Below are 6,691 nucleotides of genomic sequence, written 5' to 3'. Positions count from 1 at the left end.
CGAGAAGCTGTAGAGAGATAATGATGCAGGGTACTTATACTTGGATTTGTAACGAAATAAGTGGTAATGACTGCAATGAGTGTGGTAAGGGTATATGGTATTCTTCTTTCCCGTCCACATGGTCATGAAGATGTTCTAATATGAAGCGTTGAAGAGAAAAGCGCCCGAAAGAGTTGAACCCTCAACTCTCCCGAGGGTACACGACCACGCTCTCGATCAATATCTCATCAATAAAATTAATTGAACGGTCATCTATACAAGGTGTTGTATTACAAGTAGGCGGTTTAAACCGTTCATACTATATAAAAACCAGATCAAGCAATTTCAGGTATTCAATTCGTTCAAGTTGTTTTACGGTTTTGAAAAATATCTTCACTAAAGAAATTACCGGTGTGAGTCGCGGACTAGGCTGGTCTCTTTAAGACGTTTCGTGGCCCTGCCCAAGATTATGCAAAGCAGTCACTCAACCACGTCATCTCAAAGATTAAACATCTCAGTTCTATACTGTATGATTTCTACTTGCACGATAGATAATCGACTTAGAAATACACCTTTCGATGATTCAAATCCTAATCAAATATGCTATAAATATCACTCGTAGTATCTAGTATATAGATCAGTCATAGTAATTTCTCAAATGATGAAAAATTCAAATAATTCTCAAGAGAATTCAATAATAATTATTTGACCACTCAAAATAATTTCTCATTTAAGGAGAAATTCAATTAATTCTCCAAAGAGAATCTAAAAATAATACTTTATAATTTCTCAACTCAAATGAGGAGAAATTAAAATAATTCTCTAAAGAGAATTCAAGAGAGTACTAGGGAAATTCAACAAATAGAAATAAATGAGGAAAGTTACGAGAGTGAGGAAGGAAAAACTAAAAATAGGCTTTTGGTGCGTTTTGGAATAAAACAGAGAATTTCCTTATATAATGAAGTGAGCTAGCTAAGATATCACACATAAGCAATGTCCGACTAAGAAATTATTTCAACTAACACACAATGTGAGAGTTAAGAACTTTTTCAAATTCATCTACCTATTGGAATATTGATATATTCCAACAATTCCCCACTTGATTTTAAAAAAATTGTTTCACAAGTAACTTCAAACGTTTCTAAAATTGTGCATGAACAAAGGTGTCTACGACTTGAATCTTTGCGTATCAAGTAGGATTCTGATTCAACAAGAGTGACACAATTGTCTTAAACTCTATCTCAAACATCAAATTCGCACACAACCTTTTCTTAAACTCTTGATTCATGCGGCTTCTCTACCAAGATTATTGTCTCTTCATCGAATACATAATTTATGGTCTTCATCTTCTGAAACACTAATATCTTTCTTGAACAAATTAGATAACGTACTCTTGAAGTCAAGGTGAATTCGAAAATTACTAGATTTGAAAACCAATGTCACGGTGTTGTTGCAACCACCAAAGCTAAAAAAGCTATGCCTCTCCCTCTAGTAAAGAATGTTCTAACGCTAGTGACTTCTCTATCCACTCTTACGCATGAATATCTTGCTCCCCAAGAATTGACCGAGGAACGTTCCAAGTCTTTATGTTCTTCCAACATATGCATCGTCTTTTCCAAGGCCAACCTTCACAACAACCTCTTTCACAATCGTTAATGCCTTGACACAGGATGCTCCAAAATATTCAACAACAACAAGTAAATCTAGGTATACAAGGAGTTTCCTACCTACTGAATAACTCTTGGTACAAGAACAAAACTCACAAGCCTTAGTGCACAAGATACTCAAAATAGAAGAGAGCTTGTAATACACTTTTTCAAGAATCAACACTACGCGTAATATATCGCCCCGACGGTCTTCAAATCCAATGGCATGACCTCATAATAGTAGTTGTTATTATTGGTTATGAACACAATTTTGGAGTATGGTGTTCATCTTTATTTGGTTGTACATTGAGTAGACATCCTTAAAACTTAGGACATGGAAACCCAAGGCCCGTCAATCAAACTGTCGATGCTCATAAGCAGTTAGGAGTCCTAGAGAGATGTTTGATTGAGGTCGGTGAAATCTACTTGCATCCTCTATTTTCTCGACGTCTTTTTCACAATCACTATGTTAGTAAACTAGGCTAGGTATATGATTTCTTATATAAAACCATCCTCTTTCAATTTCTCCATCTCTTTAGAAATGCATGGTCTCTATTCCTTACCTTTCTTACACTTCCTCTAGGTGGCGGGATTGAAGTTGTTCTTGGTAGAGAGATGATAACATACTATGAAAAAGTCTATTTCGGGCATACCGGATGGTTCCCGTGCAAATAAGTCTATTTTCTTTCAGAGCAATTGTATAATGTTGCTCTCTTCCTCTTTAGTCAATGATGTCCCTATCTGAGTGGTCTTATGATTTTGAGGACTTGTCTGTATTACTATCAACTCTTCCATTGGTGTCTCCCTATCTTCCAAGGAATCGACCCTAGGGTCTAAATCAATATATTTTACCCCGTGGGCATTTAATGATGAGGTTCCCTACCCATTCTCTACCTATCATTGTAAAGTTATTACCCTTTCCTTGTCAGAATACAAGGATACAAAGTCATGCACATGAATGCATTTGTGACCTTTTACAATTGACTCTTATTAAGAACTAAGATAATCTAAATGTTATCAAAGAAATTTGGGTATCACCGCTGTTAAGTCCCAGCTTGTAATACTAATGGTTGGAATAAAGCCTTGACAAGGCTTCTCAGGAAGGCCCGAAGGTGAGTTAGGGATTAAAACACTTAGTCCTCTACGAGTCTCCGTGATTGAGGGACTGTGTAGTGGTATAATTGTAAGATATATTGCGGACATGGCGAAACGAATATGCTTAACCCTTTGTCCTTCCCAAGACGCCCTTTCATTAGTTTGAGTGCCCCTCTTTCGGATCAAGCACCCGTTTTTTAGATACATCGTATGGAATCATAATATCTTTATTCATAACATGTGATTGTGCATGAGACGTGTATTAGGTCAACGAACTTTACATAAGGGATCATGGAAGCTAACTACACTTCCTACACTTTAGGGAATCAACAACCCATTTTTTAGTGGCTACTACAATTTAGGCAGAATCGGTTCAAAAAATTATAAATGTATCAGATCAAATGTGTTGTAGAAAGGACTACAATAGAAAAATACACTGATTACAAGGGCTTCTCTCCCCGCACGAGTAACTCTCAATACCATAATAACCCTCAAATATTTGACAATTCTTAATTAATAGAGGTTGTCATGCATTTGTACTTTTAGTAACTAGAGGAATAATTAACTCAAAAGTCTACTGAAAATTTATTTTTCATAGTATTGACTATTGAAAATTTAAATTTGGTGATAGCCTAACATAAAATATTATAATACAATTAATTGATGTATAAAGTAATATTTATTTGTAGGTAAACAAATAATATATATTTATGATATAAATTTGATTCAATATATTTAAATTTTATTGTAGTCATTTAATCTTGAATAAATTATTTTTATATTATCAAGAGGTAATAAAAACTAAACCTTTATTTTGAATATATACTATCTTAATCACATAATAACAATTTGACCGAAAAATATTAGCATGAAAATCAACTATCTACCCATTACTAGGAAATTGCCCAAACTTACTATTGTGCCCTTTCACTTTTTTTTCCTTCCTTGCAAAAGGTTAATCATGTAATTAACAAATTCAATATTCACCTATGCCAATTGTATCTTTCTTATTGGTCCATTCCAACAACTTGTCCCAAACACCATTTTCATTTGTTTCTCTTTCTCCTTTTCTGATAAAACTTTTTCCTTCTCTCTCTATCCGTTCTCTCTCTCTCTCAGGTACAAGAAAAAACCATAGCACTGAATCCTCATTCCCACCCCATTTGAATTTTCATCAAACCCTAATTTCCCAACATCATTTTGAACTAGATCCACACATCTGCCGGCGGCGTCTCTCTTTCTGGTGACCAAACGACAACCACCATTTTCAGATCCAGCACAAGTATTTCTCTTTTCCTTTCAGTCCATTGATTTTAGGGTTTGTGTTCCTAATCCTTTTTATTCTGATTTTTGATTTTAGGGTTTGAAAAATGGAATGAATCTTCCTTGATTTACTAGCTTTCTATTACACAATGATTTTCGGTTGATTTACTGCTCTATTGAAATACTGACATTCATGTTTTTCAACTCTCCATATTGAAACTTCATGATTTGTCAAAGATGACGTTACAAGAAGCTTTCACTCTAGCTCCTGCTTTTAGTCATTATCTTACTATGATGGGTATAACTGAAACTCACCACAGGTAATGGATATACTAAGACTTTGTTTGAATTAACTTATCTGATAAGCTGATCTCATCTTATTTTCATACGCTATTCAAGTCCAAGATAGGTAATGGATATTGTGATGATGTCTTTAACCAAGCTTGTGTAGGGTGGAGTTTCCCCGGATGACCTTTATAACACAGTCTGCAAGCAGGTTCTTTTTTTTATTATTTCCATGTCTATATTGATGGTGTTTCAATAAGTAATGCAGTTCTAGAGTTCCAGCTTCTTTTACAATTTGAATTTCTGTTGCTTCAGGAGGTTGAAATTGTTCTTACTGCTCACCCCACACAAATTAATCGCCGCATGCTTCAGTACAAACACATTAAAATTGCTATGAGTTTTTTTTACTTTGTTTGGCCATTGTAAAGATTCCAATGGTTTGAAGTTTTTCAAATTCAATTAGCATATAAGCACATGTCTAACTACTTTTCCTTCTTATTGTGTAGCATCTCTTGGATTATAACGACCGACCTGCTCTTAGCCCTGAAGATCGAAAAATGCTGATTAAAGATTTGGTACATCTTCTACTCTAGAAAGACACTGTACTATTAGATGATAGAAACTATCGGCTCAATATTGGCAGACAGATGAGCTTAGGCGCAAAAACCCACTCCAGTTGATGAAGCTAGAGCTGGTAAGCTTCTTGAGTATCAAGTAGTATCATATATATCGATAATATGTGTATACATTAAGTGGTAAGTTGTTGCTTAAATCATTGTCTTCAACATTTACTTATTTTGTAAAGTAGGAATAATTCTATTTTTTTAATCTGCTACAGATGTTGTATGATTTGATTATCTTTTCTTCGCCTACTTTTAGAATAAAATTCACGTGTATGTGATGGGAAGAATGATGCAGAGGTGTCACTTATGCTAGAGGAAAACCTGAAAATGCAGCTGCCAAGAGTCTGAATAGAGTTTGGATATTCATATATGCAATTTGTTACAGCTATTTATTATAATAATATTTATTTATTGTGAAAGATTTGTTGTTAATGGTATAAACTTAAGTTAAAGGAATAGATTCTAATGCAGTATTGTGATAGATTTATTATTTGCTAATTGATATACTTTCTTTTTGTATTGTGAGACGTTCTGATAAAACTGATTTTACAGTAGCCCGATTAAAATAATTAGAGAATTCAATAGTGTTATGCTTTCCTTTTGTCAAGACAGTTGGCAGTTATAGCAGCCGTTTGTTGGAATGCGGGGTTCGCTCATCGCAGTATGCTTTGCTTCTCTGTGAGTTTCAGGCGTGCGTCTTAATGCAAATTCTAGAAGGTTGGCATAGTGTATTTACAGGTTGAGTTATTGGGCTCCCTGCAGAACTCTAGCAGATTTGGTCCTCTGACTGTATCTGTTGTGTTCTTGCAACCTTAACAATTAGATGTTTTTTTTGTGTTACAGTGTGTCAAGGATAAGAGGTTAATCCAACAGTACAACGATAATGATAACAGCTTTTGTTTTCATTTCTTCATTATTATTTGGAGCCATTCAATATCAGTATCATTTTCTGTAGTTTGAATATACATTACACATTTACATGATTTCAAACACTGTGATACAATAAAAGAGTGCATCTATACAGAAACATGCAGAGCTAGGAAACATATGGAAAACTTTGTGTTGAAAGAACATGTTAGACCTGTATCAACAATTGTTGGAGTCTCCCCCGCAGTGAGAGTCAAATGATTCAATAAAGATAATCTTCACAGAGATGTCAATATCAAAAAGATGTATATGTAGTAACACCATCCACACATCATAAATTATATAGTAAAGTAGAAAATACCAATACTGATTCGCGTATGACTCAGAATCTAAATTATGTCTGGGTATAAGGAAATTTAATCTCTAAAAAGTAGCTAGCATATAAACTAAAGCAATCGAGCAACAATCATTTTGATTTCTAATGAAATACACATTTGAAGACCCAACTAGCAAACAAAAGATGCATCTATACGTATTTGTAATTTGTATAGATTCACATAGGATTGTGGCATTGCCTTTGCCTCACATATTCAAAAACCAAAAGCTTATTTACTCTTAATCAATCAAACTAGGGGGCCAACGAATGTAGTATCCTAAAATTTTATTATTTTATGTTTGATATAAAAAAGTAAATACAAATTAATGATCAGAACTAAAATTTGTGGTTGAAAAATAAAACCCCCCAAAATTTACTGATTTAAATGTGAAAATTTATTTTCAAAATCAATTATAACTAAATAAAATTGGTTGAAATCAATGTTAAAATTGATTGAAATCAATGTTCATTATATCTCAATTCTTTAAACTGTAATTTTTAAATAATTCATATTTGTTACCAATAAAATAAATATTAAAAAATCTTTATATTCAATA

At 33.7% G+C, this 6,691-nt stretch overlaps 1 long non-coding RNA gene across 2 annotated transcripts; it reads left to right on the top strand.

Moving 5' to 3' along the window:
* Positions 1-3,755: 3,755 nt before the first annotated feature.
* On the top strand, positions 3,756-6,420 carry LOC131639495 (uncharacterized). Of its 2 annotated transcripts, none has more exons than XR_009294975.1 (3): positions 3,756-4,002; positions 4,081-4,962; positions 5,107-6,420. It is a non-coding gene; the product is annotated as an uncharacterized LOC131639495 (long non-coding RNA). The 2 variants fall into 2 exon arrangements; XR_009294974.1 differs by having other exon boundaries at positions 3,757-4,038; positions 4,221-4,962; positions 5,107-6,419.
* Positions 6,421-6,691: the final 271 nt, after the last annotated feature.

Source organism: Vicia villosa, unplaced genomic scaffold (assembly GCF_029867415.1).
Source record: "Vicia villosa cultivar HV-30 ecotype Madison, WI unplaced genomic scaffold, Vvil1.0 ctg.002659F_1_1, whole genome shotgun sequence".
NCBI lineage: Eukaryota > Viridiplantae > Streptophyta > Magnoliopsida > Fabales > Fabaceae > Vicia > Vicia villosa.
This window is presented reverse-complemented; position numbering and strand designations above follow the sequence as displayed.